Source organism: Ips typographus, linkage group LG5 (assembly GCF_016097725.1).
Source record: "Ips typographus isolate SLU linkage group LG5, UJ_Ityp_2.0, whole genome shotgun sequence".
In the NCBI taxonomy this organism is placed as follows: domain Eukaryota; kingdom Metazoa; phylum Arthropoda; class Insecta; order Coleoptera; family Curculionidae; genus Ips; species Ips typographus.
The window spans coordinates 13,670,096-13,681,928 of NC_138426.1; the positions used below are offsets into that span (position 1 = coordinate 13,670,096).

General features: G+C 32.9%; 1 protein-coding gene across 2 annotated transcripts in view; it reads right to left on the bottom strand.

Moving 5' to 3' along the window:
* The window catches only part of LOC145729704 (retinal homeobox protein Rx1-like), a 41,337-nt gene extending 30,210 nt beyond the window's left edge, over window positions 1-11,127 (bottom strand). Inside the window, exons 1-2 of one of the 2 annotated variants that reach the window (XM_081980564.1) lie at window positions 10,943-11,127; window positions 10,800-10,885 (exon numbers count right to left, since the gene is read on the bottom strand). The gene's annotated coding sequence lies outside the window, so the exon portion shown is untranslated. Of the gene's footprint in view, window positions 1-1,952; window positions 2,143-2,203; window positions 2,701-10,799; window positions 10,886-10,942 lie in introns of those variants that run through there. The other variant, XM_081980563.1, reaches the window with a different exon arrangement.
* Between the last annotated feature and the right edge of the window lie 706 nt (window positions 11,128-11,833).

Below are 11,833 nucleotides of genomic sequence, written 5' to 3' on the forward strand. Positions count from 1 at the left end.
CACAGAGGACTTCTAATCAAGATGCTGGATGCCGGCTTTTCAGTCGTCCTGGTAAAACTAATTAGATCTTTTCACCATTTCTCTATAACATTTATGTTTCAGATCCGCCTAGAATTCAGCGAACCAGCTTAGCACTCTACGCGGATGACACTGCAAGAGGAGACAACAGCATTGGAGAAATGGTGCAACAAATGGAAGATCGGAATAAACGCGGAGAAAACGCAGACCATAGTCTTCAAAAGAAGACCAAAGATGGAAGTTCACCACCACAATGGAAAGGATCAAGCAGAGCGCAGTGAAGATATTCCAAAAAGTGGAAAGCAGCGAAAATCAGTTATTGCGAGAAGCAGTGAACTACGACCTGGAGCTAGAAGCACCCCACAAACGACCCCGATACCAGCTATTAGAGAACAGGTAATTGTTATAGGACCATATATAGGACCACCAGAGATGGACAAGCTGACGAAGACAAGAAGAGCGCCAGAAGAGCCTCTCCCTCAGCGGGGGCATTCTTCTCCCAGGACAGAGGACGCCAATGCAACTCTGGGAACTTCCTAAAAGGGAAAATTCTTGGACTTGTAGCGACTTCCTCTTCTAGACCTATCTTTTTGGTCTACAGCGATGGGAGGGTAAAAAGTAAAAACCAAAGAATATTGGCGTTTTGTCGCACCAATCTACTTTTGACACACTTTCTTTTAAAATTGCGAAATTATACTCTTTAATAATAGGGAGAATGATACTTAGAGCTTTCTCTTGATTTTCTTCTACAGTTGCAGCATTGGAAAAATACTTTTTGACTAAAATACACCGCCAAAACTGTTGAACAAAACAGTAAAATCATCAATGAATGATGATTTCTGAGAGAAGATGCAGCTTTATCTTCTTTTGATCTGATAAATTCAATTTTGTGTTAAATTAAACAAGACACTGCAAATTGATCAAAACATGAAAATTTGTCCAAAAACTAAAAATCGAGCAAAATCATGAAAATTGATCAAAACATGAAAATTGGTCCAAAAACTAAAAAATGAGCAAAATCATGAAAATTGATCAAAATCACGAAAATTGGTTCAAAAACTTAAAAATGAGCAAAATCATGAAAATTGGTTCAAAAACTAAAAAATGAGCAAAATCATGAAAATTGGTTCAAAAACTTAAAATTGATCAAAATCATGAAAATTGGTTCAAAAACTAAAAAATGAGCAAAATCATGAAAATTGATCAAAATCACGAAAATTGGTCCAAAAACTAAAAAAATGAGCAAAATCATGAAAATTGATCAAAACATGAAAATTGGTTCAAAAACTTAAAAATGAGCAAAATCACAAAAATTGGTTCAAAAACTTAAAAATGAGCAAAATCCTGAAAATTGTTCAAAACATGAAAATTGGTTCAAAAACTTAAAAATGAGCAAAATCATGAAAATTGGTTCAAAAACTAAAAAATGAGCAAAATCATGAAAATTGGTTGAAAAACTTAATAATGAGCATTATCACTAAAATATTACTGATCGCACTACTTTATAAAAGCATTTTGAACAAGAACTAGAAACATGATTTGTCTACTTTTATCGGTTTTTTTAAGCTTTACAGCCTTAAGCTGTTTAGACTTTTTTACTATGATCAGCATGAGCTCGGATCCTCTTAAAAGATTTGATATACACTGAATCTAACCAGCATAAGATTCCGCTTTGACAGTTCCGCAAGTGGTTTACCACAGTCCGTCTTGTCTTTGGCGATGCCGCCATTGTATGCACCCCGTATTTACCGCATAAAGTACTCGATACTTCTTTTTTTTTTGTGCTAGAAAGCCGCCAAACATCTTTTTTTCCCCAGTTTTACGTGTATTTACCGCCCGCAGTGCTGGGGGTATTCTTTAGAGTCGAGGCGTCGAGTTGTTAATAATATCCTGCTCTATACTCTGACCCTCGAATAAAATAAATTAGATATAACCTTAAAAAGCAGTGGCGTGTCCGGTGTGGATTTGGATAACTTGAGTCAAATTTGTCATAACCACACTGCAAAAGTGTAGATTTCTGTGAAAAAATGAGTGTCCAAGTGCTACAGCAGCCAGTGGGACCAGAGTGTGAGACTTGGGTGCTCTTGTTGCTGTTAGACACTGACTACACCACTGGTTGGCATGCTAAAAGAGACATCATTAGTAGGATTAACTAGCATTGTGGTTATTTGATGCTGTCACATACACAAGAGTAAAAAAGGTATTGTTAACCACTCCATAATAATGGCTTAAACAGCATCGGTACAAGGCGTAAACAATCGGATTGAGTCGTTTGGTAGCCGCGGGGGTCCATTTAAAATCCGCTCTTCTGTTTAGGTTTTTGCTACAGTTTCGTCGAGGAAGTGTCTTTCTGGTCCGGACATGTGCGAGACCTTTTTTTCAAATACCGGTATGTAAAATGGGACAAAGGAGGGACGCCAAGATTGGTCGTTTGATGGGTACCAAAAGGAAATCTACTCCCGCAATGGTTTGCCTCTATATTATGATAGTCAGCTCAATTGAGATCAAATTTGACAAATGATTTGTCTTGGGTTAACACAAAAAAGCTGTTTTTTGTAGAAAAGTGCAATTTTGGCATTTTTTATTATAAGCACTCTTCAATGACACGTCAGCTTTTATTGGTTGATCACTCACGTAATTATGACATTTTCTGATTTAGGACCAATCAGGCTGCTCATATTTCTCTGGTTATTAGTTTAGGGTTCTGTTTACAAACAGATCTTATAGCAAATTAATAAAAGAAACAAAACCAAAGATTGCCAGAGAACTTTTCGGAAATACCAAACACCTCTAAAAACTATGTTTGACAGAAGCATCAGGTGACAACAAAACGTCAAAGATTTACAGGGTGTGACAAAATACGTATTACAACTTATCTAACAATGTAATAAGAGAAGAAAAATGTTAATTTGGCATTGCCCTAATAAATTGGACACAATTAAAGTCATACAGTTCGTTTTTAATAGCTGTTTACCTGTCAATCTGTAGTTTGCCTTCAATCAACCTCATCTTTGTAGTTCATATTATGATATCTCGAAAACTAAAGTTCTGACTACATTTGTCTTTGAAACATTTTTTGCCAATTTTTTTATTGATGGCTAAATTACCAGTATACTACTATTAAATTACAAATACTGTGTTTCTAGCAATACAAATTTTGATACCGCTTTTCTCCCTGACTTTACCAAATTTTGTATTGTTTTTTTCAGGTTATTGGATAGGAGATTTAATGAGGATTCCAAAAATAGGCTTAAAACAGTAATTTTCTCACTCTAAGTGGGTTTTACAGGCAATTTTGTTCCTAACTGTCCTTTCAAACCGTCTTTTAGTCAGTTTAGACTTTGACACCAGTTTTTTTCAAGATTTTACCAGATTTTGTGGTGTTTTTATGTCATTAGATAGGAAATTTAATGAGGATTCCAAAAATAGGCTTAAAACAGTAATTTTCTCAATCTAAGTAGGTTTTACAGGCGAATTTGTTCCTAACTGTCCTTTCAAACCGTCTTTTAGTCAGTTTAGACTTTGACACCAGTTTTTTTCAAGATTTTACCAGATTTTGTGGTGTTTTCATGTCATTAGATAGGAAATTTAATGAGGATTCCAAAAATAGGCTTAAAACAGTAATTTTCTCAATCTAAGTAGGTTTTACAGGCGAATTTGTTCCTAACTGTCCTTTCAAACCGTCTTTTAGTCAGTTTAGACTTTGACACCAGTTTTCTTCAAGATTTTACCAGATTTTGTGGTGTTTTTATGTCATTAGATAGGAAATTTAATGAGGATTCCAAAAATGTACTTAAAAACATGATTCGGTCACTCCAAGTGGGTTTTACAGGCAATTTTGTCCCTGACTGTCCTTAACCGTAATCCGTATTCAAATTTCAAATTACACTTTCACTGATTTGTAAATTTGTTTTCCTAATAAACCCAACACAACATAACGTAAATTTGCAGGACGGTTTTTGCTTTCAGTATACAGGGTGTGTATGAAAACTGACTGTTTTTGGTCACCCTGCACGCAATTTTTCAGATAGAGGTTTTTGCTCAATACCACTGGTGCTCAAGACGTTTAGTTTGAGTGGTTCAACTTTCCTAAACTCCCAAAAACAATCGAGTTACAGGGTGTTCAAATTTCAAATTACAACTTCAACTGATTACATTGAAAATTTGTTGTATTAAACCAGTTTTTGTTAAATAACTCCGAAACGGTGAAAGTTTCGAAAATATTGATAGAGAACAAAAGTCTTACAGTCTGTCAGTGTCGCTACTATACAGGGAGTGCATAAAAAGTGTAGTGATTCAGATTTATTATTTTTCAAATTAATATTTTACACAATTTTGTAATACGTATTCTGAAACACCTTAAATAAACCTGACAACATTGCTTCTTGACGTTTATTTTAGTGACGTCAATACATATGTTCAGAACTTAGGTTATATTTTCTGTTTAAATTTCATATTTAACTTACACGATAATAACCATGAAAACTGTCTGTCTTAATGAAATTGGATGTACAAAGCACTCATTACACCGCTGTGGGTGTCGTAAACGAGTCCCTCGACAAAAAAATTCCAATCAAAACGCTGTTAGTCACCATTATATTCAATTCCGCACATCAAAAAGAATAACCTCTCTAAATTATTTGTATACGAAGTAACTTTATTACGTTAAACGAGTTTCATTCATATCTCCGTTAAAAAGTAAAAGGGCTTTTTAAACGATGTGTCGCTTGAATGGAAATCCCCTCGGTTTTCGGGGCCCCTAATAGTGCTTGCGTTACATATTATATATAATAGACGTTCGAAACATTTGTGCCCCCGGCAACTTCATAATGACTTTTTGAACGCAATTAGGTTTGTTTTATGCCGTTTATTGAATTCGACATGGCAACATTTGTTGCGGGACGCAAAATGATTTTTATTAAGTTACGCGAAAACTTTAGGGTTGGTAATTTAGTGAGTAAGCGGAAAAATGCTATTTCGTTTTTCGACGGCGTTTATAGTCGCGAATTGGTTCGATGGAAAAAGTTTCAACAGCCAATTAATTTGTGTTTTGATATCGTCACAATTTTGCCTAAAATTCATGTTGATACTACCAACCTAAATTTTGATAATTTATCTGAATATTGTATAAAAATATGTGTTTAGTTGAAGTAAGTAAAAACACAGACTATCCTATTTTTGGACAGACACATTAGAGAAAATTTCGTAAATTCCTAGGCCCTAAGTGATCCAAAAATACAATTTGCTAAACGTCGGCTGAACTGTGAAGTTTTGATTTCTAGTACAAATTCAACTCCCAAACTGATGAGACTGATTATCTGCTAAACTGAATTACATAGTCCTAATATGTCTAAAAATTGTAATTGTCTGACGATCATGTCAATAATCAGTATGTTTCAGTTAGAATATTTTCTGCAAAACATATTTATTGACTTTCCAAGCCTAAGTATAAGTTAATTAATTTACTACAATGCCTGGTTTATATAGCAAATAAAATTAAATAAGCAAAAAAAGACAATTCTAAGTATGTTTCATATTATAATCTATATCTATATTCTATTGCCTTCTCTTCTTAAGGTTCAAATAGCATGCTTGCAATCACATAACCATATTTAATTTCAAAATGTTGTTCTAAAGCTCATGTAATTATTTTCATGCCATTTTCATCTTCTTACGAGTAAAATAGTATCCTTGCAGTCACGTGACCATATTTAATTTCAAAATGTTGTTCTGAGAGTCACGTGACTGTTTTCAACTATCGAATTTACCTACAAAGGTTACGTGACTATTTTCAAGCGTCGAATAGAATCCTGAAGGTCACGTGACTCTACTATAGTTTAAAATAGTATACATGTTAACGTCAAAATGTTCTTCTGAGGGTCACGTGACTGTTTTCAAGCGTCGAATGGATCTTGAATGCCAGTTGACTCACCTTACGGTTAAAATAGCATTCTTGCAGTCACGTGATCATATTTAATTTAAAAATGTTGTTCTGAAGGTCACGTGATTGTTTTCAACTGTCAAATTCACCTACTAAGGTCATGTGACTATTTGGAAAAATCGAATGCGAGTTTGGATGCCATTTTACTCTTCTTACAGGTAAAATAATATCCTTGTAGTCACATGACCATATTTGAACTTAAAATGTTGCTCTGAGGGTCACGTGACTCTTTTTAACTATCGAATTTACCTGCATAGGTTACGTGATTATTTTCAACCGACTAAGGGAATCCTAAATGCCACTCCACTCTTCTTACGGTTAAAATAGTATACTTGCAATCACGTGACCATTTTTAATTTAAAAATGTTGTTCTGAAGGTTAGTGATTGTTTTCAACTGTCAAATTCACCTACTAAGGTCATGTGACTATTTGGAAAAATTGAATGCAAGTTTGGATGCCATTTTACTCTTCTTACAGGTAAAATAGTATCCTTGCTGTCACGTGACCATATTTACACTCGAAATGTTGCTCTGAGGGTCACGTGACTGTTTTCAAGCGTCGAATGGAATCCTGAAGGTCACGTGTTTGTTTTCAACTATCAAATTCACCTACTAATAGATCATGTGACTATTTGGAAAAGTTGAATGCAAGTTTGCATGCCATTTTGCTCTTCGCACGGTTAAAATAGTATCTTTGCAGTCACGTGACCACATTTAAAGTCAAAATGTTGTTCTGAGGGTCACGTGACTGTTTTCAACTATCGAATTTACCTACAAAGCTTACGTGACTATTTTCAAGCGTCGAATGGAATCCTGAAGGTCACGTGGCTCTACTAAAGATTAAAATAGTATACTTGCAGTCACGTGACCATATTTAATTCCAAAATGTTGTTCTAAAGGTCACGTGACTATTTTAGAGTGTCAAATGGCATCTTGAAGGTTACTTGAGTCTTCTTAGTATAATACTAGGGTACAGTTTGTTAACGAAACTCAAACTCTCATTTTAACTGTATAACTTTCACAAATTTCTTATTTTACGTTAATTTTTAATTTATTTTAATTTGCTGCATAAATCAGGCAAACATTTTGTAACAAACACACTATAATCAAACTGCATATTTAATGTATTTGACTCATATTACCTTTACTGAGACTGTTCAAGTTCTTACTAAGACGTCTTGAGTGAAAATTTGGTACTTTTTTCAAATGAGAATCGCTTGTAAAGGTAAAATTTTATTTTTTCAAATGTAATATGAACAGAATAATCATTTTAAAATGTTTGAAATCCCTTTTAAGAAGCCTTCTGGAAGTTTCTGTCCTAATTCACTGTCGGTGTCTCCGTAATTGCATTAAATGAGAAATGCACTTTTTGGTCAAGTTTTTTATTTTTTTTTTTAATATGCACAGTTTAAAAGTGGATTTATACTAAAAAGCTATAAGTTATTTAAAATGGACCAACAGAACAGGTTTTTATTAATTTTTGACCAGTGTAAGGTGTTTGTTACTGAGTTAGTACAGGTCGTGATTGGCATTCAACTAGTTTCAATTTAAACGAGTTTTACCATTTAAACTCGACTAAATAAGAAGCAAATGACCATATTGTTGGTTTGACTTAAAAACAATCTAACAATGTGCACTTTAGCACTCAAAAAGTGACATTTTCAGTAAAAATTTTAGGGTAAAACTGACTGGAAACAAATTGTCATTTCATCATTATAACTCGGTTTCATAGCAATATAAGCCATAATAAGTTAAATATCTCAGACTGAAATTCTTTAAGACCCTAAATTTTCTGAAGGTTAACTGGAAGTATGTTAAGTAGCCAAACACAGATAAACCTATTGCATTTTAATAAACCCTCGTTATAGAATTTTGGGTTAGCTTTTAGCGATGACCTATTATACGTGGTTCGGAGTGGTACCCCTTTTAAGATCTTAAACATCGATATAGTTAATGGGTTTATGATGGTTCCTTATCTGATTTAAGCCCGCTCTTTTGTTGCGCATTAGTGTCAAAACGTCGCTAATTATTTAAATACGTCGAGAATAGTAGGCGGCAACTTATAATGGGATCCGGGCCGTAGTACGCCCGTTCCACACTAAATGACAGCCGGCTGATTGAATAATTAACCGAAAATGTTCAGGTTTTATTCGGATTAATTGAAGTTTTGTTATCTAAGTGACCGGTGGTCGTGAGTTGCCCATAATTGTTTAAGTAACCTCAGTCAAGTAAACCAAAATCCGGTCCTGATAAAAAAATTGCATTAAGTATGTTTTCACACCTGAAATCTGACTGGGTTTATGCAAATACACAAATTTATGAGATTAACTTCAAATGTGCGTCACTTTGATCGTCTTAATTAATCGTAATGAGCTTAATGTAAAAGTAATCGACTAGCGATTCTAAGAGATAATTTGATTAAAAGAAAACAATAAATGAAAATAACTTGGCAACTAAAACAATATTTAAAAAGTAAAAAATCTAATAACCACTAACTAATAGAATAGTAATTAATTTGTGCTAGTTGTGGCTCCCTCTTACAATCACTGTTGTACTACTAATGGCAGCCAGCGCCGTCTAGGGCCAGATCGATCACTTAGGCAGGAAACTCTATAATCATCAGGTTCAATCAATCATTATGGCTTAGTTCACACTTTTGATTTTAGATAGCACTGTTGCTTGTTGTTGAGATTTAATTAAAAAAATATACAGGGTGGTCCAGTTTTAAGTGTCAATAATTCACCATTTGATAGCCAATCAAAAAATAAGTTGACTTGCATTATGTCATTTTTCTGAAAAACGTTTCCTAAGATACAGCCCACCGAATTTCAGTTTTATAGTGTAAAACTGAACATTCAAGACTTGGGAGAGTCCAAATTTGTACTGAATAGTCTAAAAACTTGCTATTAACTACTAGGAATAGTCTTATAATTCGTTTTCTCAGTCTGCCTTCCTGGTAAAAACTAAAAACAGTCCGGAAATCAAAACAAAGTACATAAAACTCATTTTTTGCTACTAAAAATAATCTAAAAGTTGATTTTTAAGGCTAGAACTAACTTTCCTAGGACTAAAGAGAGTCCAAAAGTCTATTTTCAGGACTTTAATTGGTGTACATCTCAATTTTTTGAAACAAGACTACAAGCAAACTATTTTACTTCTCAAGACTAATAATGTAGCATTTGGCACCAAATTTTTTTACTTTTATTACTGAAGAAACTTGACTTTTGGAAATAGTCTTAAACTCGATTTTTCAGTCTTAAAAAGCACTAAAAACAGTCTGAATTTCTTAGAGATACTACAATTTATTGCACCTATGAGTGTAGAAGCCAATTTAATAGTGAAGAAGCTTGAAATTACATTTTCAAGACACATGGACAGTGTACAAATTGGCTTTTAGGCCTGATAAGTCAAAAGATAGTCTTGAAGCATCTTAAAGCACTAAAAACAGTCTAGATTTTTAATAAATACTGGAATTTTTAGAAGACTAGAAGTCGATTTAATAGTAAGAAAGCTTAGAATGATATTTTAAGTCTAAGGAGAATGTAAAAATTGTTTTTTTAAGTTTGTTATGTCAATAACTTCGATTTTCCAAGCTGAAAGCAGTTTTGAAGCACTAAAAATAGTCCAGAATTCTAAGAAAATTAAAAGCAATGAAAAGTTAGTTTTCAAGACAATTTTTATGAATCTAATGTCAATGTACTGTATCTAAGACTATTTTCAAGACTAAAATATTGAAATTTGTTTTCAAATTAAGAAAACTTACTTCAAATGCAAATTTTACGTTTCTGATGTCACTTTTTGGTGTTCAAGTCAATTTTTCAGGTTTAAATGTATGAATTTGTAATAAAAAATTCTAGAAAAAGTGTTTTTTTATGTAAACAAGTCAATTTTGAATATTAAAGTCTCTCGATTTGTATGAAAACTGGTTAGAAACACAAAGCTTCTGAAATCAATTTTTATCTTTTCTAAATCAATTTTCACAACTAAAGAATTTCAGTTTATTTGGAAACTATGAAAACTGGCTACAATAAAAATTTTTAAGCTTCTTAAGTCAATTTTTCGTTTCCAAGACCATTTTTAAGTTGGGTTGGGTCAGTTTTGGGTCTTTGAACGTAATAAATGAATTATCTCGTAAACGAAGTTTCAAATTAGAATTGTATAAGAGATAATTAATTTTTCATCGTGAACAATAAATTTAAAAGAAACTGTAGTTTTTGAAAAATATCTAAAGACGTAGAAAATAAGACAAAAACATGAAAACCATCTTCCTGTAGCTACGCTTCTGGAGAATTTTGGAAAAGCAGTCATTCATAATGAGTATTAATTTCTAGAGTGCTTGTTCCAAATTTGATTCAACAGTCTGACAGTTATGACAAAAAAAAACGATTTTTTAAACTGAAATTTGAAAAACTCTATTTTCTTTAGGAAGCCTTTTTCAGAAAAATGACATAATGTATGTTAACTTATTTTTTGATGGGCTATCGAATGGTGAATTATTGACATTTAAAACTGGACCACCCTGTATTCATAAAAAAGTGTGAGTGATTAAAAAAAATAAGTCACCGATTTGTACATTTTGAAGAAAAGTAGAAAAAAAAATGTTGTAATTTAAAAACATTTCGTTTATTGAAAACATTTTAATTTTTTTCATGTATGTAAGTTATGCAAAAATAATCTCATACTAATTTTAACAAATTTCAAACACTTTTAACAGTAAAGGCCAAAGTTTTTGTGCAATTTTGTTTTGCTGCAACTTTCTTGCAAAAATAAACTTTTCGGCAAGTTTATTGATAGTTTTGAACTTTTAGTTACCAACCTACAGAAAAAAAATAGCCCTTTACCTTTCTCCTGAAATTCCTGACTGTCAATACTGTCATCAATGTCAGTTGTTATAAATTGTTTGTTGTTTATTTGCGGAAGCTAAAATCTGCTGAAGCCCAATAAAAATTAAAACCTACTAGTGGATTTTGTGCCAAGATGGTACCTTAAAAATCACTAGAAAAGTTACCAAACTTACAATTAGATGAAGTCAATTGCCACTCATTGTGATTGGTGCAAAAAAGCAGCTTTCAGCTTGTTGCTTTTTTTGACCAATCACAAAAACTATGGCATACGCAAATACAGGTGCACTTTAAAAAAAAAATACTTTTGCTATTCCAGCTTTTTTGATACATTTAGTTGAAATTAGTGACAAGTTAATAAAAACAACTAAATGTATCCAGCAATTCAGTGACGTCAGAAAACTGAGATTAGAAAGTGTGGCCTAAGAAAATAATATTAATTTAATTATTGTTGTCCTTATCACACAGGCATGTAGTGATAGGGCTATTTATAAGTAATCTGATGTTTGAGAAAAAATGGTCGATTGACACTTAAGTGCATCCGGAAATGGCGTTAAATACCTACTAGAAATTAATACAAATTCAACAATCATGTTGCAGTATTATGTTTCTTATTGGCTGATGACAGTCCTCGATAATGACCAAACCAGAACAATACCAACTGACCCCTAACCTGACGATAAGTGGCCTATTCAGATTTTGTAATTAATATTTTGTCATTTTTGAATCTGAACCGGCTAAAACTGGATTTTATGCATAGCGGTCATCAATAACCGCTCAAAAATAACAATTAAGCGTTTTATTTCTAGTTTGTCGATAATTTTTGGTCGCAATTAAGCTTTGATTGACGTTTTTCATACGATTATTATTACACCAAGAAAACCCTTGTTTGTAAATCAAAAACTGAACATTTGTTAATATTATTGCATAATTCTGTTTCGATATTTGTTTCCAGCTGGATACTGTTGGTGTTGCAGCAGTCATTGACGTAAATTGTTTAAAAACCCAATTGACGCATGTTTTTTTGAGAAATT